The sequence below is a fragment of the Physella acuta genome, unplaced genomic scaffold (assembly GCF_028476545.2).
Source record: "Physella acuta isolate Inbredline_101_S28 unplaced genomic scaffold, ASM2847654v3 ptg000058l, whole genome shotgun sequence".
Taxonomy (NCBI): Eukaryota; Metazoa; Mollusca; class Gastropoda; family Physidae; genus Physella; species Physella acuta.
In genome coordinates this window covers 1,137,864-1,164,264 of record NW_026731578.1, presented here as the reverse complement: position 1 = coordinate 1,164,264, position 26,401 = coordinate 1,137,864, and the positions used below count along the sequence as shown (strand labels likewise).

The 26,401-nt window shown below is 41.9% G+C and overlaps 1 protein-coding gene across 2 annotated transcripts in view; it reads left to right on the top strand.

Moving 5' to 3' along the window:
- Nucleotides 1-26,401, top strand: part of LOC131948062 (corticotropin-releasing factor receptor 2-like) — a 193,491-nt gene that overhangs the window by 25,292 nt on the left and 141,798 nt on the right. The window contains exon 1 of one of the 2 annotated variants that reach the window (XM_059309552.1): nt 4,527-4,619. The exons of the other annotated variant lie outside the window; for it this stretch is intronic. The gene's annotated coding sequence lies outside the window, so the exon portion shown is untranslated. Of the gene's footprint in view, nt 1-4,526; nt 4,620-26,401 lie in introns of those variants that run through there. 2 annotated transcript variants of the gene reach the window in all.

The window sequence follows — 26,401 nt, the reverse complement described above, 5'->3', positions numbered from 1 at the left end:
GATTCGTGAATGGTTTCTCGCGGTATGTTTATTTTTTTCATTTTTGGCTTTTATAATATCAATTTTGAAAACATTGATTTTTATAGCTATACTATTGTATAGTACGTCTTATTTAAATAACAATTCAGAGAATCAATTGCTTTTTAATATACATAGTACAAAACTATTTAAATGAGCTTCGTGGGCATCCCTATTTTAAAGAAGGGCAGTAAGTCATGGAAGTAGTGTGAATGTTTACCTACCTTTCAAACTATAGCTCTTGTAGATTTTAAAATATTTTTCTACGCAACAATCTCTGCTATAGTAGACCTGTTTTTTTTTTTTTACAAAACCACTTTCAAGATGCATGAAAACATAATTTAAAAAAAAAAATGCATTGTTTTTTGGTCGGCCGTGGGCCCCTAAACGTCCTGGGCCCCCCCGCATTGCGGGGTCTGGCGGTATGGTAGTTCCGCCCCTGACTGTATGTCAAGTTCACTCTAACAGTCAATGAGTTACACAAAATTGCCCGGGCAATGTTTAAACTTTTTACTCTGAATAGAGGGGGGGGGGGGAAGTTTGTAAAAAAAAAAAAATCTCACATGTGGAGGAAAAAAACAACAACCCTCGGCTGTGATTGAAAACAATTCGAAATACACCGTACGACTTGCGTCTGGTCACAATGTATTACCCGCCCCGTCACTAGAGTGCTTTCCCCTGAATCATGTTCACAGTTGAACCTCGCGGAGAAAATGATTAAAAAAAAATCCCTTATATGTCAATGTGGCAAGTCAACACCCAGCCAGATCAAACTTATAAGTTTTAGCCGGTTCATTTAACCTCGTTCAGATTGTTTATTTCATACTAGCTTTTGTTTACATGAAGACTAGCTCAGCTCTTTCATAATACAAGCATGCAAGTTTAGCTCTTTCATTATTGAAATATGGAAGGTCAATAGGTCAACTTCTTCAACCTAAACGTTGACATGAAATTGTTATTGTTGTTGTCAAGTTTGACGTGTTGGCACAGCTCCTGTTATTGTTGTGTTGTTACTGTTTTTGATACTTTTGTTACTGTGATTGATACTTTTGTTACTGTTAATGATACTTTTGTTACTGTTATTGATACTTTTGTTACTGTTATTGATACTTTTGTTACTGTGATTGATACTTTTGTTACTGTTAATGATACTTTTGTTACTGTTATTGATACTTTTGTTACTGTTATTGATACTTTTGTTACTGTCATTGATACTTTTGTTACTGTCATTGATACTTTTGTTACTGTTATTGATACTTTTGTTACTGTTATTGATACTTTTGTTACTGTTATTGATACTTTTGTTACTGTTATTGATACTTTTGTTACTGTTATTGATACTTTTGTTACTGTTTTTGATACTTGTGTTACTGTTAGTGATACTTTTGTTACTGTTATTGATACTTCTGTTACTGTTATTGATACTTTTGTTACTGTTTTTGATACTATTGTTACTGTTATTGATAATTTTGTTACTGTTATTGATACTTTTGTTACTGTTATTGATACTTTTGTTACTGTTTTTGATACTTTTGTTACTGTTATTGATACTTTTGTTACTGTTATTGATACTTTTGTTACTGTTATTGATACTTTTGTTACTGTTTTTGATACTTTTGTTACTGTTATTGATACTTTTGTTACTGTTATTGATACTTTTGTTACTGTTTTTGATACTTTTGTTACTGTTATTGATACTTTTGTTACTGTTTTTGATACTTTTGTTACTGTTATTGATACTTTTGTTACTGTTATTGATACTTTTGTTACTGTTTTTGATACTTTTGTTACTGTTATTGATACTTTTGTTACTGTTATTGATACTTTTGTTACTGTTATTGATACTTTTGTTACTGTTATTGATACTTTTGTTACTGTTATTGATACTTTTGTTACTGTTATTGATACTTTTGTTACTGTTATTGATACTTTTGTTACTGTTATTGTTACTTTTGTTACTGTTATTGATACTTTTGTTACTGTTATTGATACTTTTGTTACTGTTATTGATACTTTTGTTACTGTTATTGATACTTTTGTTACTGTTATTGTTATTGTCTTGTTCGGTGAATACTTTACTGATACCAAATCCTACGTGCATGTTTTTATACTGCACCCCGACCCCCTCCCCTCACACAATCATCTCACCAATACACCCCACCAACCCACCCACCCCACCCCCAATATCGTCAACCCCTAACGCACAACACAAGCTACCCACTCACCCCAGGTACCCACCCAACCCGGGTACTCACACAACCCGGGTACCCCCCCCCCCCCACTGCCCCTTGTACAGCCCCACTCCCAAGCTTAGTACAACGTACACACATCTATTTATAGCCATTTGTTTATAAAACAACCGATACATTTGTAGCCTGGTTGTGTTTAGACCTGAACACACCACAAGGTGACTAGTGACACAACACCTATACTGTCACATTTAAGACAGACACATTTACATATCACCCACGTTGTCACATTTAAGACAGACACCTTTGTACTCATACAAATTACCAAAACCGCCCCAGAAAATACGAAAACGATTAAAATATTTCTAAAAAATTCCAGACTGTATAAAAACTGTCACGTAATACTTATTTCCTGTTGAGCGTTCGACCAACTACAGATCCATAATGTCAATAGACGTTAGCATTCCTTAAATGTGACCTAACCTTTGAAACATGTTTTAATCACGTGACAAATTAACACCTTACTCCACCATTCATCTTTCATGCACCTTGTCAACTAACCGATGACATCACATCCTGTTGTATTCACGGCGCAGGTCCTAAGATTGTTTGTATACATTCAATTAGAAAACTCTCATCAGCTGGTGTTTATAATTAGCATCTACGCACTAATTTCCAGGTTCGTTAACAAGTTGACGTATTCTAGATGTGGTACTGACTTAACTCTGATATTAAAAAAATGGCACCACTGTTCTAATCTATGATTCCAGAACTTTCGTTATGGCAATAACCAGACTGACATCGGCACTGACAAAAGTGACAAAAGTACTTACAAATCACCACTACTGACAACACTGACACCAGCACTGACACCAGTACTGACAACACTGACACCAGCACTGACAACACTGACACCACTACTGACAAAACTGACACCAGTACTGACAACACTGACACCAGTACTGACACCAGTACTGACAACACTGACACCAGTACTGACAACACTGACACCAGTACTGACACCAGTACTGACAACACTGACACCAGTACTGACACCAGTACTGACAACACTGACACCTGTACTGACAACACTGACACCAGTACTGACACCAGTACTGACAACACTGACACCAGTACTGACAACACTGACACCAGTACTGACAACACTGACACCAGTACTGACAACACTGACACCAGTACTGACACCAGTACTGACAAGAGTGACATATGACACCACAGAATCCAGGTCAAATATCGATTCCCTCATTTTTCCCCATCAAGTCGGCATCACTTTGCCATTTCTCGGTAACAAAACCAATTAGATTTTTAAAAACTTACTAACACTGTACTTAAAGTAAGTCGGGAAACAGTCAAATATCTCTATCATTTAACTCTGATGTTCAGCGCTGAACTTGGATGCTAGACCTAACTAGAATGTTGACCCGTCGGTTCATTCAATAGGTCATCGAGGCGGTGTTTACGTCACGCCTGGGGTCATTGAGTACAGTCCTGGGCAAGAGACAGACCGTGACCCCGGGGTCACTGTAAACACGTGATCATCCTCCCACATACAGATGTAAACAATCGAGCAGACGACAGGGTGCACTCAGTGAACCCGGGACTGTACGCACCAGGGACTGATCAGTGTAAAACCTAGGGACTGATCAGTGTACGCACCAGGGACTGATCAGTGTACTTTAGTTATTTCACCTAGTAGACATGTCTTTATCTCATCCCTATCAATCCCTCACCCCCGGGCTCACCCCTATCAACCCCTCACCCCCGGGATTAAGCCCCGTCCGTCTGGTACAACCAACCATCTGTCTCCTACACGTATGTATCGGGCACGTATTGCCGGCATCTTTTTTGCCGTTACCAACTTTTCCGGTTAGTCTGCCGTCCGGTTAGTCTGATGTTGCTGATTAGGCAAGTAAAAAGGTTAGCCGGTACACCATGTTTTCCGGCTATTTTCTAGCACCCAACCTGGCCAGTAAAACACATCTACAAGACATTACCTAACGACTGAGAAAGTTTATTCCCCTGATAGCGTAGTTTACCCATTAAGTTGAGTACTATCTGCACTTTAGTGTACTGAATGATGACGTGTACTATAGAATATACGAGTGTAAGTGTTTACGTAAAGTACCAGCTAAATGGCGAGATGATGACGAGGTATTGTGAGATTGTTGGCTTATGTCACGTGATTTAGGTGCGAGCTTTAACATGATTGGTCGTTGGTCCATGCTTGTACGCCATTGGTCTTTACTTGACTATAACGACAGCTGTGAGCAGACTTCAACATCCACACCACCACCACCATCACGACCAAACAACATCCGCACTAAACACGACTAAAACGGGATTAATTTTCTTCAATGACCATCTAGCCTCGATCTGAGTGACAAAATGGCGGTAAGTGACGTTGTCGCAGGGGAAGTAATAGCTTGTGAGGGGAGGTAATCGTTTGTTGTAGTAAATTACCGCGGTAGATGGTTAGTTGTGTTGATTGTTATTGTGTATGACGTGTTGTCGCTACACTAGACAGTACTGTCAAACATAACGGCGTAGCCTGGTAGCCGGGGGGGGGGGGGGCACTCGTATGTGCTGATACATACATACAGGTTGACGGCAGTAGACTTGTAGTAGTACGTTTACAGAGGATACTTTTATTGATATATATATATATATATATATATATATATATATATATATATATATATATATATATATACATATATATATATATAATATTATATAATATTATATTATATGCATGTTTATCGTAGTGCTATGGTTGTTTAATCACATCCCGTGACGTTATTCTTTAGCTTTTATTTTTGTCAATCGATTTAAATAAGTTAGAGGGTGTCTACATACCTTGAGCAGCTGTTTAATTAGAGATGCACTCAGTAACCTATCAATGTGCAGACATATAGACAAAATAGATCTCCGCCAGATCATGACTGGTTGACTATAGAAATATCTGGCCATCAAATGACCTACACAAATATCTGGCCATCAACTGGCCTAAACAAATATCTGGCCATCAACTGGCCTAAACAAATATCTGGCCATCAACTGGCCATCATCTGGCCATCATCTGGCCATCATCTGACCATCAAATACTACCTAGCCATCCAGTATACGTTCAATAGACCAGCTACAACACCCTAACATAATCTCAGCCATGTCAGTTCCTGACTGACCAGCGGTATTTTCATGCCATATTTCTTTTACTATGGCTTTTACAAGCTTTTATTTAACTTGATTGCTCGTGCTTTTGTTTGTCTTCGCTATTGGTCGAAATTTGTGAATGAAATTTCATTCACTTCTACCGAACCGATGCCTTTCAAACGTGACACATAGGTCAAGATCTAATGACAACGAAATGTGACATCAAGTTTCAGATACTCAGACGTTAATTATTATTTTTGAATTAATTAAAGAATGCTTAACCAAGTATCAATCTATCGCTACTTTCTCACACACACACATTCTGTGAGTTCATTCGGTGTAGCCCTACTGTTGAATACAGTTATGTGATTTGATTGTATTTACAACTTGATTTATATAATGTATTAATATTTGAAAAAATGAATACATTTCTATAATGTATCAATATTTTAAAAATAAATAACAACGTCCTTAATAATAAGCTTTTATAAACGCATTAAAAAGAAATTAAAAAAAATAACATGATTTTCTCTATTAATGTATTGGACACCCTTATTAAAATTTTATGAACGACCCCGGCTTTTCTCTACAGTTATATAAATAGCATTGCATTATTACATATTTAAAAAAAAAAAATTTGAAATTTTTCTTTTTAGTGCATAAAAAAGCTTGTTATCACATTTTTAACTCACAAAAAAATTCGATATCTGAGTAGTTAGTTATTAGAATAGATTTATAAGCATGTTATATGTTGTAGAAATAAATAACAGTAAACTTTTTTTGGACAAGTTATTTGTGTACATTCGTGTTTTTTTTTAAATTTGTTTAGGGGACAAGTGAGTTGTTTATTTTTCTATCATTTACATAGAGCAGATCTTGTTTTAAATATTTTGAAGCCCAGCTTATGAAACCTAAACCTAACCTGCCGGCTTAGCAACGGGTTGGTAAATTCCAGGCCGCCGTGTAGCAACCAGCTATTGTTGTATGACGTCACTTCCGGGACTTGACGCCATTACTATGACGGCGTCATATCCGTGTCTAGCCAAGGGCCGAGAACTCTAGCTACTAATCTCATAAAACACAATCAGTGATCGCCGTGGTTCGCCCGGAGCGATCCGATTTCTGGGATTGTATGAAGATTTTGTGACCACGGTAGCGGCCCTTGTTCATTAAGTAAAAAGCTAAGTCAATGGCGCCACACCTAGGGTATTCTCCCTTGCTGGCTGGCGGGAGGGTGTAATGAACTTAGTTCAGATATAAGTAGTTGGACATAATATGGCTGGGGAGGGGGGGGGGGGAAGTGGGAGTAACGCTGGGTACATGGGGTGGTTGGGTGAGTTGCTTCTTTATGGGTGTGGGGGGGGGGCGGGTAGGGCGTGGTGAGGTGGTTGTAGGGTGGTTAAGATAATTACTTGATTATGTGTGTGTGTGTGTATGGGTGGGTTTTTATGAGTTTTGTGAGTGTTTGTCTGATGTCTGTGTCTTCAGCGTATGAAACAGACATAGCTATATCATGCTATAGGGGGGGGGGGGGTAATTATACAAGCCCTATATACCATATTGGACGACATTCTGTATTCTATGAATGGAGGGGTGCTACCAACTAGGGTTGTAGATGCGATAATATATGGCGAGGGGTGGTGCAGGGCATGTCCTTTCACTGAACCACGCGATCTAATTGTAGCCAATAGCTAAACCCCCCCCCCCCCCCCCATTCCGATACCGATCCAGTACGTACTGGCACTTATTTCTCGCTACACTTCACGATGCCAGTCGTTTTGTGACAGAGTTCTTTCACGACCAAGTCTACCTTTCTTCCCTGCCCGCCCCACACGGAATGAAAAAATTTGATTAATGATTTCCTTAATTGGACGGGTCAATCAATTCTGTTTATAAAAATAGTCGCAAATTAAAGACCACGACTGGTGATTCCGAATGGTTGCTCCAAATTTTGCACTAAATCTAAGAATGGTCGTTCCAAAATGTGCACTAAATCTAAGAATGGTTGCTCCAAAATGTGCACTAAATCTAAGAATGGTTGCTCCAAAATGTGCACTAAATCTAAGAATGGTTGCGTCACAATTAGATGCCCAACTTTAGTGGAGATGAGTGTCAAATAACATTATGACATCAAATGTCATTATGACATCAGATTAATGATCAGCGGGGTGGGGTTTGGTGTCAATTAGTGCGACTTGGTTTTTACTAGTTTCTTATTCACGTTGTCAGCGACTATCAGTAGCCGTGGTGAATGGGGTCAACTTTTTAGTAATATCAAATTTTTGGCTCGTCCGTGGGCTAGTCTGTGGGCTTGTGGTGGGCTTGTGGTGGGCTTGTGGTGGGCTTGTGGTGGTCTCTGGCTTATTGTGGTCTGTGGAAGTCAGATTACTTGTGGAGGCTTTTGGGCTTGTGTTGTTTTATGGGCTTGTATGTTATGGCGCTGTCTATGGGCTTGTGAAGATCTCTGGGTTTGTGTTAGTTAGTGAGCTTGTTTGTTATAGGGCGGTCTGTGGGCTTATTATGGTATGTGGTGGCCTCTCGGCTTGTGATGGTCTATGGGCTTGTTTGTTATGGCGCGGTCTGTGGGCTTGTGATGGTCTATGGGCTTGTTTGTTATGGCGCGGTCTGTGGGCTTGTGATGGTCTATGGGCTTGTTACTGTCTGTGGGTTAATTGTGGTCTATGACGGTCTGCGAAGTTGTAACGTTCTTTGGGGGTCTCTGAGCTAGTGGTGGTCTTAGGGTTTGTGTTGATTTGTGGTCTTCTGTTGGTTTGTGGGCTTCTGTTGGTTTGTGGGCTTCTGTTGGTTTGTGGGTTTCTGTTGGTTTGATTTGTGGGTCTCTGGTAGTCTAGGAGTTTGTGGGGGTGTATTGTGCAGATAGTTGTGTGGACAGCTGCATATAATTGTGCAAATAGCGATGAGTTGTGCAGATAGCAGGAAGCCGGCCAACAATTAACGACTGCTGTAGACACAACAATCGCATCAGCAGGTGACTGTAATTAGCTCATAGAATACAGGCTGAGTGGCTGGGGTTGGGACAGGGTTATCTTAACTTGGTGGCTGCCCGGGGGTGGGGCGTCCTGATATTACGTCACTTAGAGTCTGACGTAGTTTGAAGTTTTGTGATGATGTATATCTGTGGGGAGAGTTAGGGGTGCTCCCAAACTGTACCCCACCTTTCTTGTGCTAGTTGCTCCAACTGTCCCCAGCTATAGCACTTTCTTGTGCTAGTTGCTCCAACTGTCCCCAGCTATAGCACTTTCTTGTGCTAGCTGCTCCAACTGTCCCCAGCTATAGCACTTTCTTGTGCTAGTTGCTCCAACTGTCCCCAGCTATAGCACTTTCTTGTGCTAGCTGCTCCAACTGTCCCTAGCTATAGCACTTTCTTGTGCTAGTTGCTCCAACTGTCCCCAGCTATAGCACTTTCTTGTGCTAGTTGCTCTGTCCCCAACTATAGCACTTTCTTGTGCTAGCTGCTCCAACTGTCCCCAGCTATAGCACTTTCTTGTGCTAGCTGCTCTGTCCCCAGCTATAGCACTTTCTTGTGCTAGTTGCTCCAACTATCCCCAGCTATAGCACTTTCTTGTGCTAGTTGCTCCAACTGTCCCCAGCTATAGCACTTTCTTGTGCTAGTTGCTCCAACTGTCCCCAGCTATGGAACTTTCTTGTGCTAGTTGCTCCAACTATCCCCAGCTATAGCACTTTCTTGTGCTAGTTGCTCCAACTGTCCACAGCTATAGCACTTTCTTGTGCTATTTGCTCTGTCCCCAGCTATAGCACTTTCTTGTGCTAGTTGCTCTGTCCCCAGCTATAGCACTTTCTTGTGCTAGTTGCTCTGTCCCCAGCTATAGCACTTTCTTGTGCTAGTTGCTCTGTCCCCAGCTATAGCACTTTCTTGTGCTAGTTGCTCTGTCCCCAGCTATAGCACTTTCTTGTGCTAGTTGCTCCAACTGTCCCCAGCTATAGCACTTTCTTGTGCTAGTTGCTCCAACTGTCCCCAGCTATAGCACTTTCTTGTGCTAGCTGCTCCAACTGTCCCCAACTATAGCACTTTCTTGTGCTAGTTGCTCTGTCCCCAGCTATAGCACTTTCTTGTGCTAGCTGCTCCAACTGTCCCCAGCTATAGCACTTTCTTGTGCTAGTTGCTCCAACTGTCCCAAGCTATAGCATTTTCTTGTGCTAGTTCCTCCAACTGTCCACAGCTATAGCACTTTCTTGTGCTAGTTGCTCCAACTGTCCCCAGCTATAGCACTTTCTTGTGCTAGTTGCTCTGTCCCCAACTATAGCACTTTCTTGTGCTAGTTGCTCTGTCCCCAGCTATAGCACTTTCTTGTGCTAGTTGCTCTGTCCCCAGCTATAGCACTTTCTTGTGCTAGTTGCTCTGTCCCCAGCTATAGCACTTTCTTGTGCTAGTTGCTCTGTCCCCAGCTATAGCACTTTCTTGTGCTAGTTGCTCTGTCCCCAGCTATAGCACTTTCTTGTGCTATTTGCTCTGTCCCCAGCTATAGCACTTTCTTGTGCTAGTTGCTCTGTCCCCAGCTATAGCACTTTCTTGTGCTAGTTGCTCTGTCCCCAGCTATAGCACTTTCTTGTGCTAGTTGCTCTGTCCCCAGCTATAGCACTTTCTTGTGCTAGTTGCTCCAACTGTCCCCAGCTATAGCACTTTCTTGTGCTAGTTGCTCCAACTGTCCCCAGCTATAGCACTTTCTTGTGCTAGTTGCTCTGTCCCCAGCTATAGCACTTTCTTGTGCTAGTTGCTCCAACTGTCCCCAACTATAGCACTTTCTTGTGCTAGTTGCTCTGTCCCCAACTATAGCACTTTCTTGTGCTAGTTGCTCCAACTGTCCCCAGCTATAGCACTTTCTTGTTCTAGTTGCTCTGTCCCCAGCTATAGCACTTTCTTGTGCTAGTTGCTCTGTCCCCAGCTATAGCACTTTCTTGTGCTAGTTGCTCTGTCCCCAGCTATAGCACTTTCTTGTGCTAGTTGCTCTGTCCCCAGCTATAGCACTTTCTTGTGCTAGTTGCTCCAACTGTCCCCAGCTATAGCACTTTCTTGTGCTAGTTGCTCCAACTGTCCCCAGCTATAGCACTTTCTTGTGCTAGCTGCTCCAACTGTCCCCAACTATAGCACTTTCTTGTGCTAGTTGCTCTGTCCCCAGCTATAGCACTTTCTTGTGCTAGCTGCTCCAACTGTCCCCAGCTATAGCACTTTCTTGTGCTAGTTGCTCTGTCCCCAGCTATAGCACTTTCTTGTGCTAGTTGCTCCAACTGTCCCCAACTATAGCACTTTCTTGTGCTAGTTGCTCCAACTGTCCCAAGCTATAGCATTTTCTTGTGCTAGTTCCTCCAACTGTCCACAGCTATAGCACTTTCTTGTGCTAGTTGCTCCAACTGTCCCCAGCTATAGCACTTTCTTGTGCTAGTTGCTCTGTCCCCAACTATAGCACTTTCTTGTGCTAGTTGCTCTGTCCCCAGCTATAGCACTTTCTTGTGCTAGTTGCTCTGTCCCCAGCTATAGCACTTTCTTGTGCTAGTTGCTCTGTCCCCAGCTATAGCACTTTCTTGTGCTAGTTGCTCTGTCCCCAGCTATAGCACTTTCTTGTGCTAGTTGCTCTGTCCCTAGCTATAGCACTTTCTTGTGCTATTTGCTCTGTCCCCAGCTATAGCACTTTCTTGTGCTAGTTGCTCTGTCCCCAGCTATAGCACTTTCTTGTGCTAGTTGCTCTGTCCCCAGCTATAGCACTTTCTTGTGCTAGTTGCTCTGTCCCCAGCTATAGCACTTTCTTGTGCTAGTTGCTCCAACTGTCCCCAGCTATAGCGCTTTCTTGTGCTAGTTGCTCCAACTGTCCCCAGCTATAGCACTTTCTTGTGCTAGTTGCTCTGTCCCCAGCTATAGCACTTTCTTGTGCTAGTTGCTCCAACTGTCCCCAACTATAGCACTTTCTTGTGCTAGTTGCTCTGTCCCCAGCTATAGCACTTTCTTGTGCTAGTTGCTCTGTCCCCAGCTATAGCACTTTCTTGTGCTAGTTGCTCCAACTGTCCCCAGCTATAGCACTTTCTTGTGCTAGTTGCTCTGTCCCCAGCTATAGCACTTTCTTGTGCTAGTTGCTCCAACTGTCCCCAGCTATAGCGCTTTCTTGTGCTAGTTGCTCCAACTGTCCCCAGCTATAGCACTTTCTTGTGCTAGTTGCTCTGTCCCCAGCTATAGCACTTTCTTGTGCTAGTTGCTCCAACTGTCCCCAACTATAGCACTTTCTTGTGCTAGTTGCTCTGTCCCCAGCTATAGCACTTTCTTGTGCTAGTTGCTCTGTCCCCAGCTATAGCACTTTCTTGTGCTAGTTGCTCCAACTGTCCCCAGCTATAGCACTTTCTTGTGCTAGTTGCTCTGTCCCCAGCTATAGCACTTTCTTGTGCTAGTTGCTCCAACTGTCCCCAGCTATAGCACTTTCTTGTGCTAGTTGCTCTGTCCCCAGCTATAGCACTTTCTTGTGCTAGCTGCTCCAACTGTCCCCAGCTATAGCACTTTCTTGTGCTAGTTGCTCCAACTGTCCCCAGCTATAGCACTTTCTTGTGCTAGTTGCTCTGTCCGCAGTTATAGCACTTTCTTGTGCTAGTTGCTCCAACTGTCCCCAGCTATAGCACTTTCTTGTGCTAGTTGCTCTGTCCGCAGTTATAGCACTTTCTTGTGCTAGTTGCTCCAACTGTCCCCAGCTATAGCACTTTCTTGTGCTAGTTGCTCTGTCCCCAGCTATAGCACTTTCTTGTGCTAGTTGCTCCAACTGTACCCAACTATAGCACTTTCTTGTGCTAGTTGCTCCAACTGTACCCAACTATAGCACTTTCTTGTGCTAGTTGCTCCAACTGTCCCCAACTATAGCACTTTCTTGTGCTAGTTGCTCCAACTGTCCCAAGCTATAGCACTTTCTTGTGCTAGTTGCTCCAACTGTCCCCAGCTATAGCACTTTCTTGTGCTAGTTGCTCTGTCCCCAGCTATAGCACTTTCTTGTGCTAGTTGCTCCAACTGTACCCAACTATAGCACTTTCTTGTGCTAGTTGCTCCAACTGTACCCAACTATAGCACTTTCTTGTGCTAGTTGCTCCAACTGTCCCCAACTATAGCACTTTCTTGTGCTAGTTGCTCCAACTGTCCCAAGCTATAGCACTTTCTTGTGCTAGTTGCTCCAACTGTCCCCAGCTATAGCACTTTCTTGTGCTAGTTGCTCTGTCCCCAGCTATAGCACTTTCTTGTGCTAGTTGCTCCAACTGTACCCAACTATAGCACTTTCTTGTGCTAGTTGCTCCAACTGTACCCAACTATAGCACTTTCTTGTGCTAGTTGCTCCAACTGTCCCCAACTATAGCACTTTCTTGTGCTAGTTGCTCCAACTGTCCCAAGCTATAGCACTTTCTTGTGCTAGTTGCTCTGTGCCCAACTATAGCACTTTCTTGTGCTAGTTGCTCCAACTGTCCCAAGCTATAGAACTTTCTGTGACACAATCCAAGCCGCCTGTTTACCTTTTGTCTCCTGAGGATCCCAGACCTGGTCACGTCTTGCTATGCTTGTCGTCAGATTCCTGAGTCTAAGGCCGATCCATCGCCATGTTCTGTGTGTGTAGATTTCAACTTCAAAACTTATTGTTACTTGAATATCCGGTGCATGAGTTCCTGTTGGTAATAATATTAGGTCACAGGATTCCATGTTGACTTCTGAGACAATTATTAATCACTCAGTTAATGATTTAATTACAAGTACACATTTTTTGTTCATTGAAAGAAGTGACTGACAAACAAGGACCCCGACACTGAACGGGAGCACACAGTCAATACAAACTTACTAAATATGTTTGGGATTTTCGGTTAGTTTTTGTCTTGACCTGACCAGCTAAGTCACGTGACATCAACTGACACCACTGAATTCACTAGACCATGACAAATATGGACATAACTGAACGCTCCCCGAATTTTCTGAACATTAAAGGACACTGGTGACATCATCACCTTCTTGAAATCGCCACTGTCCAGACAGCACTGGACATCACTGTCTAGACAATATTTTTTTTTCTCGTAAAACGTCCGTAATTGGAAGATTTCTTTGATTAATAGGCTAGAGTGTTTATTGTAACTAATGCTTCGATTAATTGCACTTTTATAACCGTCAAGTTAAAGGTGTACTTTTGAACATATCCCATTTCACACGAGGTGTTATAAACAAACGACCCCATCTATACATTATATTGTTACCAGTAAAAAATATTTCAACTTAGACAAATACTGAGAAGAATTTCAAACCGATTTTTGATGTATTCAAAATGCAAATTACTGTCTCAATTCTGAGCACAAATCCGTTCGTCTGCTACCTCTCGCCGGCCGTCTGCTAAGGTTTGTCGTCTGCTTGAATAGAATATTCCCAAACGTCAGAAAACTGATGACACAAAAGGTCTGGATCTGTTCTTTTTTCATAGATGTCAAGGTCACATATGCAATGAGGGGTGGGAAATCCCGTGGTTTTATGATCCAGTTTCTTGACGTTTCTTGATACGTTTCTTTACAAGTTTGTGGCAAGTTCCTTTAGAAAGTCGTGGCAAGATTTGTTGTCTATCGGTTGTCCAATTGAAACAGGTACCCATTAAAGCTGGTTAAACTCAAGGAGTTTTTACGGACTTGAGCGCTGGAGCTAAACTCGAGACTTTAGCGCTAGTAATCGAATGATCTATCGCTCGGCCTCCCGTCCTCCACCACAAGATGTAGACCTCTTTCTGTTATCTAATATAGCTTAAGATTTCAAAAGTTAACTCTTTACTATTCCAGTATATTTACATTTTGAATTTTCAAATTTCCCAATTTACCTATTCCAGTATAGTTACACTTTGAACTTTGAACTCAATCTTTCAAATTTCCCAATTTACCTATTCCAGTATATTCACACTTTGAACTTTGAACTCAATCTTTCAAATTTCCCAATTTACCTATTCCAGTATAGTTACACTTTGAACTTTGAACTCAATCTTTCAAATTTCCCAATTTACCTATTCCAGTATAGTTACACTTTGAACTTCGAACTCAATCTTTCAAATTTCCCAATTTACCTATTTCAGCATAGTCACACTTTGAACTTTTTAAAAATGTGCTCACTACCCACGAAACACGTGATGTAGCTTAAATAAAACGCTACTCCCCCTGTCAACAATTTGATTGGACAATTTTTCTTGCAGAGCCTCTCAGCATCACGTGATACCCTATTTTTACAGCCGCGCCAAAAATAAACTCAAGTCGGTTTCGTCTTGTTGCATTGATGCGCGTGAAACAGATGGACAGGCTCGTTACATAACCCGGAAATAGATTTAAGTATCGCAGTCAATGAGATATATTTAGACATAGGGATTACCCGCTATAAAAGTCGTTTGAATTCGCCTAGGCACCTTGCAGCGGAAGTTATGGCTGGGCCTTCCGGGACAAATTGTTCTGGCCACTTCACCTAGCTAAGGATTTGATCGTAAGAACAGTACCACCAAACTAGACAGAACGACAACAGTACCACAACAGTACCACAACAGTACCACACCAATACTACTAAACTAGACAGAACGACAACAGTACCACCAAACTAGACAGTACAACAACTGTACGACAACAGTACGACAACAGTAGCACAAAACTAGACAGAAAAACAACAGTACCTCCAAATTAGACAGAAAGACAACAGTACCTCCAAACTAGACCTTACGACAACAGTACCACTAAACTAGACAGAAAGACCACAGTACAACATTACGACAACAGTGCCACAACAGTATGACAACAGTACCTCCAAACTAGACCTTACGACAACAGTACCACTAAACTAGACAGAAAGACCACAGTACAACATTACGACAACAGTACCACAACAGTATGACAACAGTACCATCAAACTAGACAGAAGGACAACAAAACCACCAAAATATAGAGTACGACAACAGTACCACAAAACTGAACAGCACCACCATAAAACCACCACACTAGCCAATAATACCACCTAACCAGACATCAAAAACACCACCCGAACCAGACATTAGACAATACCACCAAACAGATCTGACCCGGTCAACACAACAACAGACTGACCAGACGACAGAAACCACCGTCTACCCCCACACAAAGCCTGTCCTGGGGCCACCCCCCCCCCCCCCCCACAAATCCTTGCCTGGGGCCACCACAACGTTGGACAGTCACGTGACTGGTGCCATAGCTAGCCGGGTCAGCAGATCGAATTGACAAAGAATTTGTTCCAAAGATCGAACGTATAAACGCCTCTCCACTGTGATGAATATTTCAAGGCCCCGTGTCCTCGATTGTTCCATTTGAAATACGGCACAAGAGATGCCACAATTACATTTGTGTATCATAAAAACCTGCAGGCGATTTTAGTTTTCTGGAACAAAAAGAAGAAACGCAAATAGCGTAAGCTATCTAGAAAGATTGGCTGTAGATAAAATAGATTGGTTTTTAGATGCGATAGATTTGTCGTAAATGAGGTGGATATCAACTTAAATCGGGTTGAAATAAATCTAGGCACATTGGCGAAGATAAATTAAACAGAGGGAAGTTATACCGGAAAGTGACAATTTCACGGAAACGAATCCATTGCCTTTTTTTAAAAGGTCGGGCAATTTTCCTGGCATTTTCTAGAACATAACGTCATTAAATATCAGAATGGGGATGACGGGAGGGGGCGTGGTGTGACCCTAGAACCCCAGATGTCATTACCGGCTGGCGCGCTTATAATGCATGTTGTCGAAACAAATTGTTATCAGCTGAAAAGAATTCGTGTTTACTATTTTCTTTCTGAATGGGTACTCGTTTGCAATTCACCATAGCTGTGTTTGTTAGACTTTAAATTTCTTTCTATCTCATTTTCTTCATCCCTCTAGCTTGATACTTAATGCTTGGTTACATACCAATCTATCATGATTCAGACATTAACACACCAATTAACATTTTTTAATGCCTGTTTCCGTGTGATGACGTCAACAGTAAAGCACGTGTAAATTGTGGAGGCACGTGTAAATTGTGGCGGCACGTGTAAATTGTGGCGGCACGTGTAAATTGTGGCGGCACGTGTAAATTGTGCCACACGTGTAACTTGTGGCGGCCCGTGTAAATTGTGCCACACGTGTAAATTGTGGCGGCACGTGTAAATTGTGGCGGCACGTGTAAATTGTGCCACACGTGTAACTTGTGGCGGCCCGTGTAAATTGTGCCACACGTGTAAATTGTGGCGGCACGTGTAAATTGTGGCGGCACGTGTAAATTGTGACGACACGTGTAAATTGTGGCGGCACGTGTAAATTGTGGCGGCACCCGTAAATTATACCACTTGTAAACACGTGATTAGTCTCGTCTGCTGGTTGGCTGTAGGCATAACGTGGACAACATGATTCACTTTAAGGATGATAACGAATTGATTCCTTTCTTGTCTTTGTTTATCAAAACCTAATCCCATACGTTGCCCCCACTGATTAGCAATATACCCTAGCTCCTACCCCAGCCATCGAATCATCAATATATCCCCCGCGCCATAATGAACCATAACCCCCACCCCATCCAAGTATCAATAAGTCTCCCCCACCCCCACCACCCATAATGTACCCTAACCCCCACCCCAGCTAAGCATCAATACCCCCCACACACACACACATAAGCAATATACTCTAGCGCCTTCTACAACCACAACTGATGACTTCCAACCAATCAACCTCAAAGTTTCGGGCCGTATGTTTTGGGCCACAAGGTACGGGCCACCCGGGCCATGTAATAAAACAACCCGCCTTCTCAGGGCCATGTAATAAGACAACCAGCCTTCTCAGGGCCATGTAATAAGACAATCCGCCTTCTCGGCGGATTCAAATAAAACGATCCACGTATTTAATCTTACAAGGTCAATGTCGCGACCCTGACCCAATTCTCAAAAATAGAAAACGTTTTCCGCCTCCACGGAGGGCGTAGAAAATAAGGAACTGTCATGGAGGTAACTGAGTAGACTCTGATGGGGGGGGGGGGGGGGTTCAAGTGGACCCCTGACCCTAACCCATTCCGTCAAAAGTAATTCCATCTAACGCGGTTCACGTTACTTGGATGGAGTGGAAATTTACTTCGTCATAATTGGTTGTCATGGGGCTATGTTCAGTTGTAACACAATAAAGGGCAGGCGACACCCCCTACACGTGACGTCAAAAAAGGGCAGACGTTTCGGGACGTCATCAAATAGCAGACGTCTCCTACATGTGGCGTCATCAAATAGCAGACGTCTCCTAAACGAGACGTCATGAAAAAGCAGACGTCTCCGCGTACACGTAACGTCAACCACTTATGCCCCAATGCCAATTTAAAATAAATTTTGAATTTGATGATCCGAGATTTGATTGAATTCTCCATTTTTGTCTCACGCGAGCCTTGTATCAACGCGGCTGTCTATTGATGGCCAATCAATCCTCGATTATCGGTCAGCTGATCGCAGCGTGCCGTCGGGTCAGGTTTGCACAGAAATAGATTTCAAAACAAGATTAGCCAATCTTCCAAGCTGTCCGCTCGTTTAAAGCGTGATCTGGCCGCGATGATGTCCGTCTAATTTTTTTTAAGTTGGGCAAGTGTTGGACATTAAAGTCTAATTTTTTAATGTTGGGCAAGTGTTGGACACTAAAGTCTAATTTTTTAAGTTGGGCATGTGTTGGACATTACAGTCTAATTTTTTAAGTTGAGCAAGTGTTGGACATTAAAGTCTAATTTTTTAAGTTGGTCAAGGTATGGACATTAAGGTCTAATTTTTTAAGTTGGGCAAGTGTTGGACATTAACGTCTAATTTTTAAAGTTAGGCAAGTGTTGGACATTAACGTCAAATGTTTTAAGTTGTGCAAGGTTTGGACATTAACGTCTAATTTTTTAAGTTGTGCAAGTGTTGGACATTAACGTCTAATTTTTTAAGTTGTGCAAGTGTTGGACATTAACGTCAAATTTTTTAAGTTGTGCAAGGTTTGGACATTAACGTCTAATTTTTTAAGTTGTGAAAGTGTTGGATATTTACGTCTAATTTTTAAAGTTCGGCAAGTGTTGGACATTAAAGTCTAATATTTAAACATGTGAGTGTTTTAAAGTTAATCTGCTTAAACCGACACACATTTACAAGAATAATTTTGTGGTGTGATGCACCCTCATTAGAGTAATTAATAATTGATTGCATGATTACACCCCGTAAATGTGCCCATACAAAGTTCATCAAACGGCTTCTATCAAATGGACCTCATTATTTGTGGGGTTTTATGTGTTAATGTAACTTTATCTTGGTGAATACTGTTTACATTGTCCTGATGTAACTTTGTCCTGATGACTACTGTTTACGTTGACATGATGTAACTTTGTCCGGATGTAACTTTGTCCGGATGACTACTGTTAACGTTGTTCTGAGATGTTGCTGTAGTTGACTTGACATCAGCTGTTAGGTTGTACTTAATTCTGTGGCAGTTAACATCTGGCTAGAAGTCTTTCTTAGGTGTGATCTACTACATGATTATAAATAAATTCGTCAGTTTATAACATAGATAATATAATACTTTAAGTCTGTTAGTTATAACATAGAGAATACAATACTTGAAGTCTGTTAGTTTTATTCATTGGAGAAACAATCGGAATGGTGATAACCTTAGTGGTGCTTGCTGTGATTGTGCTAGCCGTGTTGGTGCTAGTCATGATGGTAGACATGATGGTGCACCCGCCCACCCATCACATCATCCCCAACCAAATGTAGACAATTATGATGAGACAACCACCACAAGTACGGCCACTGGAATTGACAACCACCACATGTACGGCCACTGGAGTTGACGGCCACTAAAACAACGGCTTTTACCCGAGCAGTTGTCAGCTGGAGGAGGAATTTATAATGACGCCATTACGGGAGGTTCTTAGTTCTGTCAGGAACCTTTGTCGTGTTGACAGCCCGGGGGGGGGGGGGGGGGGGGGGGGGGGGGGAGGGAGGGGGGGGGGGGGAGGGAACAGTCCAAAAAAGACGGGTAATCTCAAGGAGGGTTGGTTTAAATTGGGGGGTGGGTTGTTGTGTGTCAACAGAGGGTGGAGTTGTTAACTTGATCGGTGCAAGGTGGTTGGGTGCTGGGAGACACATTTTAGGTGCTGATGTAGCATATCTTGGGTGTTGGAAGTCACATTTTAGGTGCATTTTAGGCATATCTTAGGTTCTGATGACACATTTTAGGTGATGATGTGGTACGTCTTTCGTGCTGAAGTGAGACAACAAAAGTTTGTGTTATACATGCAACTAGAGTTAGACAATTTACTTGTTTAACTAGACATGCAACTAGAGTTAGACAATTTACTTGTTTAACTAGACATGCAACTAGAGTTAGACAATTTACTTGATTAACTAGACATGCAACTAGAGTTAGACAATTTACTTGATTAACTAGACATGCAACTAGAGTTAGACAATTTACTTGTTTAACTAGACATGCAACTAGAGTTAGACAATTTACTTGTTTAACTAGACATGCAACTAGAGTTAGACAATTTACTTGTTTAACTAGACATGCAACTAGAGTTAGACAATTTACTTGTTTAACTAGACATGCAACTAGAGTTAGACAATTTACTTGTTTAACTAGACATGCAACTAGAGTTAGACAATTTACTTGTTTAACTAGACATGCAACTAGAGTTAGACAATTTACTTGTTTAACTAGACATGCAACTAGAGTTAGACAATTTACTTGTTTAACTAGACTTTCCTGATGAATGTAAAAAATAGACTTTTTGTATTATTTCATCTTATAATTGATTTTATTTTGATAACGATCATCACGATCATAATTAGGCTCGCATGTAATCTAATTAACACAGGATGAAGGAGAAGACGCTAATTAATCTTTTAAATTTTATCCTGACATTGTTCCGTTGAGCTGTTTGGAATGAGCTTAGATGATGATAGATGCACTTCTAGTTCCTGTATCACGTGATAACCTGTTAATAGACACACACACGAACATGCGCTTTAGACAAGATTTGTTTTTCAGATTTAAAAATGGATGTCTATTTTTAGAACAGATGACGTCATGTTTCATCTCATCTAAAAAATCTTTTGTAACGTTTTGTTTTCAAACACGTAGGCTACACCAAATACAACACCCATCACATGCACTACATTGAAATTAACCTACATAGTACATACTACCACATATCCACAACGTTCACTAGTTCACCTGCCATCACCTGCCAAAATAGATTGTGTTTAGTCCATCATTCTATTTACAACTTACCGTAAGGATACGAGCCAATGATTGGACACTTTTGAACGACGAACTTTTACCGGGCACTTTCGAACAGATCGAAACTGTTTTGTCAGAGTGGACGGGTCTTAAAGTGCGGGAACTGACCAGGGTCCACTCATCGACCTCATTCATCCCACCTGCAGGATTGTATCGATTTCAATTCGATCTTCACCAGCTGTTTGCCTGATGTCAATGAGAAAAGTACCATCGTCGTTTTCATTGGTAATGGTGTCGTCATTGGCCGTCTTCATTGGTAATGGTGTTGTCATTGGCCGTTTACATTGGTAATGGTGTTGTCACTGATATTGTCATTGATATTGTCACCACTGCTGTTACAATGGTTGATGGTGCTTGTCGGCATCACTGCAGTAATCACTGATTTTAATATAGTCGTCACTTCTCAGTTTTGATGGTTTTAGCTAAGGTGTTATGACTTGGTATTCGTCACATTTGATGTTAAAGTTTGGCATTCGTTACCTTTGATGTGTCATGTCATCTAACACTATTAGTGGTCAGTGGCTACATGTTTCTGTCATTGGTGTGGTCAGTGGTGTCGCCTGATTGTCAGTGGTCAGTATTGTCACTTGGTCAATAGTCAGTAGAGACACAACTGTCAGCGAACTGTGATGAAATCACGTGAATAATACTAATGCATGTGGAATAATTTCTCGTGAACTCACTAGATCGATTCTAGATCGATACTAGATCGGTGCAGGTTTTCAAATCTTGTCCAGCCAGTCGTAAGGTTAAGTCGAGTCGGTCGAATCGCCACAGCGGGATGAAGGCTAACATTTCTATACAGTAGAGCAGTCCTCACGATATTTAGGCGATTCGTTTTTGAATATTCCCAGCGAGGTCAAAGATTAACATTGCCATACAGTACAGCAATTCTTACGATATCTAGGGGACTAAATATTCGAATATTCCCAGCACGGTAGCGTGACGGGAAATTGTTACTCAGCCACCATACAGTGTTGGCGTCAATGGCAGTCGGCGGGCACCATACAGTTGAGGTCAATGGCGGCCAGTGGGTAGCCAATGCCTGACTGACAGCTAGTGAGACTATACGAAATGGAAATTAGACCGTCCTGATTGGTAAGAAATTAGACCATTCTGGTTTCTAAATTATACCATCCTTCTGAGAAATTGTACTTTTCAAATTTGTCAAAATTATACCATGCCTCTAAGAAAGTGTTCTTTTTTTTTTTCAAAATTATATCATGCCTCTAAGAAAGTGTACTTTTCAACTTTGTGAAAAATAATACCATGCCTCTAAGAAAGTGTACTTTTCAAATTCGTCAAAATTGTGCCATCCGTTTAAGAAAGTTTTCCAAGCGGCGGTGTAAAATCCTGACTTACGACATGAAGTTAGTTAAAACTGACAAGAAATGGCGTTTACCTCAAAACAAAAATACGTTATCAACATTCGTAATTATCAGTTTTTAGAACCATCAGCTTTGGTAAAAACCAACTTTGTAAACTCAACATTTTACAAACACTAAAACTTTAACACAATCGATTGCTTAATTGACCCATGCCATAGCGCTTTTAAACAATTTAGGTTGAAAATATTCAATTAAAAACCGCGGTAATAATAAGGTAGCTAGAAAATATACTAATTAGGACTTATTTGAATTATACATAGTCAGTCTACTTCTGCTTGTAGTTTAGGATTTTTATGACTTAATCAAGATATTAGTGTTTCTCTGTCTACGTGGAATAAAACATCATGATGTACTAATGAGAATAAAACATCATGATGTACTAATGAGAATAAAACATCATGATGTACTAATGAGAATAAAACATCATGATGTACTAATGAGAATAAAACTACATCGTTTACTAAATGAACATGACGTATTCATGGGAAGAACATATTTTACAAATGATATAGAATATGTACTAATGGGAACGTACACATGACGTACATTTGGGAACATAACATGACGTCAACATGGGAATAAAACATGACGTACTAATGAATATACATACTTAATGTGTTGTGGAATTCTTCGGCACAGAATCAATACCTAATTAACATACGTCGTGTTATCTGGATCTAAAGACTATAGACTCAAGGGTTGGAAAGGGCGGGGTTCCATCAGGTGAAGCTAGACTCTGACCCTGACAATCTACTCTAGCTGCAGCCAGACTCTGACCTCCCAACATAACCTACTAGCTGCAGCCAGACTCTGACCTCCTGTGACAATCAACTATAGCTTCAGCTAGATTGTGCCCTCCCCACACAATCAACTTTAGCTGCAGCCAGACTCTGACCCCCTCACAATCAACTCTAGCTTCAGCTAGATTGTGCCCTCCCCACACAATCAACTCTAGCTGCATCCAGACTCTGACTTCCCCTCACAATCACCTATAACTTCAGCTAGATTGTGCCCTCCCCACACAATCAACACTAGCTGCAGCCAGACTCTCACCCCCACCACACAGCCAACAACACGTAAAGGAAATCCCTCTTGTAAAAGTGAAATGGACTTGTGTCCCTTAGGGGAAACTACTCTCTATCTTGCGGTTAAGCTAAGGGCGGTAACTACCACTAAGTGACGCAGGACAGGGGCAAATAAACGAACGACTAGACTTTTATTTCAATCTAAATAAAAGACAGCCGCGCTCAAAGAGCACTTTCCGTCACTGAACTGATAGATCTAGACTAGCAAGATTTGTGTTTCTTATTTCAGTGTAATCATGAGGTAGCATTAGTTGTAAACCTTATTGTTTTTTTATCCAAAAAGGCGGATCAGAAATAATCTGAATTAAAAAAAGATAGCTCTCTACTAACCATCATTGTGACACATCTATCGACCATGAGTGTCACATATACACACCGACCAACACTGACTCAGACATTGACCATAAGATTGCTCAGGGCGTATTATAAAAGAAAAAAAAAGACTCACAAAAAAATTAGACAACAAATAAAAGCGTTAGAAAACATCTTATGTAATTTCAAACTTTGTCTTCATCCAATCATATTTTTCTATCCGGACATTTTTTAAAAAAATACCCCCCCCCCCCCCGATAAACTTAACTTGGTAATCATGCCGGATTATAGATGTTTGTGAGAGTGGCAGGGAGGGGGGGGGGCGTGTCGTGAAGAGGTTGTGGATGGGGCAAGGGCCCCCGAATCTCGAGTACGTCAAACGGATGTTTTATCAATAGAACAAGATATTATTATGTTGTTCCTTTATTCTCACAAGTACAGAGGATGCACTTTAGCCGTAAGGGTACGGATACAGTTCAGCCGTGTGGCTCCAGATATATTTTAGACTTAAGGCTCCAGATATATTTCAGACGTGGGGCTCCAGATATAGTTCAGACTTAGGGCTCAATATATATTTCATCAGTGGGGCTCCTGATATATATTTCAGCCGTAAATTAATTTTTAAACCAAAATAGGAGGCAAATGACAAATCTCGCTTAAACAAGAGTCATACGATAATTTCCAAAAGCAGGAGTCAAACGGTGACTCTCGCTTCATGTAGGTATTTTTTATTACCTACCTTAGATCATACGGGTAGTTGTTCTGTAGTCCATTGCCTACCTTAGATCATGCAGATAGTCGTTCTGTAGTCCATTACCTACCTTAGATCATGCATATAGTTGTTCTGTAGTCCATTGCCTACCTTAGATCATGCAGATAGTTGTTCTATAGTCCATTAGCTAACTTAGATCATGCAGGTAGTTGTTCTGTAGTCCATTGCCTACCTTAGATCATGCAGATAGTCGTTATATACTCCATTGCCTACCTCAACTAGTTGTACACAGCCCTACCCAGTCCGTATTAAAGGCGCTGTTACAAAAATGCTCCATAATGCAAGCTGGAATGGACCCTAAAATAAGTGTAATTGATCTTGCTGCTGTCTTGATAAGTCTGGATTACCTCCGTGAATCTCCACGTTAGCGTTAGGGTTTGTTTGTCTACAGCTTGACATTAATAGATGTCTCGATCAATAGCTCGGCAGGTTTCTTCATAGAGCCCGGAGGTCTTAAGCTAGGGAGGGCTGGGGCCATGGTGTTGTTGGGGCGTGGTGTGTTGGGGCGTGGTGTGTTGGGGCGTGGTGTGTTGGGGCGTGGTGTGTTGGGGCGTGGTGTGTAGGGGCGTGGTGTGTTGGGGCGTGGTGTGTTGGGGCGTGGTGTGTTGGGGCGTGGTGTGTAGGGGCGTGGTGTGTTGGGGCGTGGTGTGTTGGGGCGTGGTGTGTTAGGGCGTGGTGTTCTGGGGCCATGGTGTACTGGGGCCATTTTGGGTTGGGGCCACGGAGTTGTTGGTGCGTGGTGTGTAGGGGCGTGGTGTGTTGGGGCGTGGTGTTCTGGGGCGTGGTGTGTTGGGGCGTGGTGTGTTGGGGCGTGGTGTGTTGGGGCGTGGTGTTCTGGGGCGTGGTGTGTTGGGGCCATTTTGGGTTGGGGCCATGGTGTTTGGGGCCATGGTAAGTTGATGGAAAATCACCGTTCTACCCTACCCTGGTAATCCCCAACACCTCATCTACACCCCACAGAACACATTGCTCCCCCAACACCTCATCTACACCCCACAGAACACATTGCTCCCCCAACACCTCATCTACACCCCACAGAACACATTGCTCCACCCAACACCTCATCTACACCCCACAGAACACATTGCTCCCCCAACACCCCATCTACACCTCACAGCACACATTGCTCCCCAACACCCCATCTACACCCCACAGAACACATTGCTCCCCCAACACCCCATCTACACCTCACAGCACACATTGCTCCCCCCAACACCCCATCTACACCCCACAGAACAAGACCAGTAAAAATATGATTCCCTGATAGAAACCCCCCCCCCCCCCCCCTGTGATATGTTGAAACTGACACATTACTTCCCGTACGACAGAAAATGGCGGACCTCCCTAATTTTCGATAGTTTGCTAGAATAACTGTAGGCAAGGATGGCCATTACAAAGGTTGTTGGCCATAAGTTAACAAATCGGATGTTGGCCATTAGTTAACAAATAGGATGTTGGCCATAAGTTAACAAATAGGATGTTGGCCATAAGTTAACAAATAGGATGTTGGCCATAAGTTAACAAATCGGATGTTGGCCATTAGTTAACAAATAGGATGTTGGCCATAAGTTAACAAATAGGATGTTGGCCATAAGTTCACAAATCGGATGTTGGCCATTAGTTAACAAATAGGATGTTGGCCATAAGTTAACAAACTAGACTCAACGCTAGGTAAACAGATTAATATTTTGTTACACGCAAAAATCGACGATGACATGAAGGACGATGAAGACCTGACGAGGAGAGACGACCAAAAGCTGACCAGACGATGAAGTGCTGATGTTTTGCCCTTTATTTGCCGGGCCCTCTAAAAATACAAGTAAGCTGAGAGTTTGTCAAGGCCGGGGTGAAAGGTCAAGTGTCAGGTTGGGATTCCTCCACACGACTGCTGTCAAACGGCGTTTCCGGTTTCCCTAAATATTGGCGCCGGTGACGCGGCTGACTCGGAGTCATCTGACGCGGTTTGGATACGTTATCTAAGTCATCGCTGACGGCTGGTTATATAGAGGAGTCACCTGACGCTGGATACGTTGTTGATTCTATAGAGGAGTCTCAGACGAGTTTCTTGTGCTTCTTTTAGTCTGTGCTGTAACATTGCTTTTTCAGTTCTAAAGCTGTCGTAATTATGCTGTAAGTATGTTGTAGTGATGTT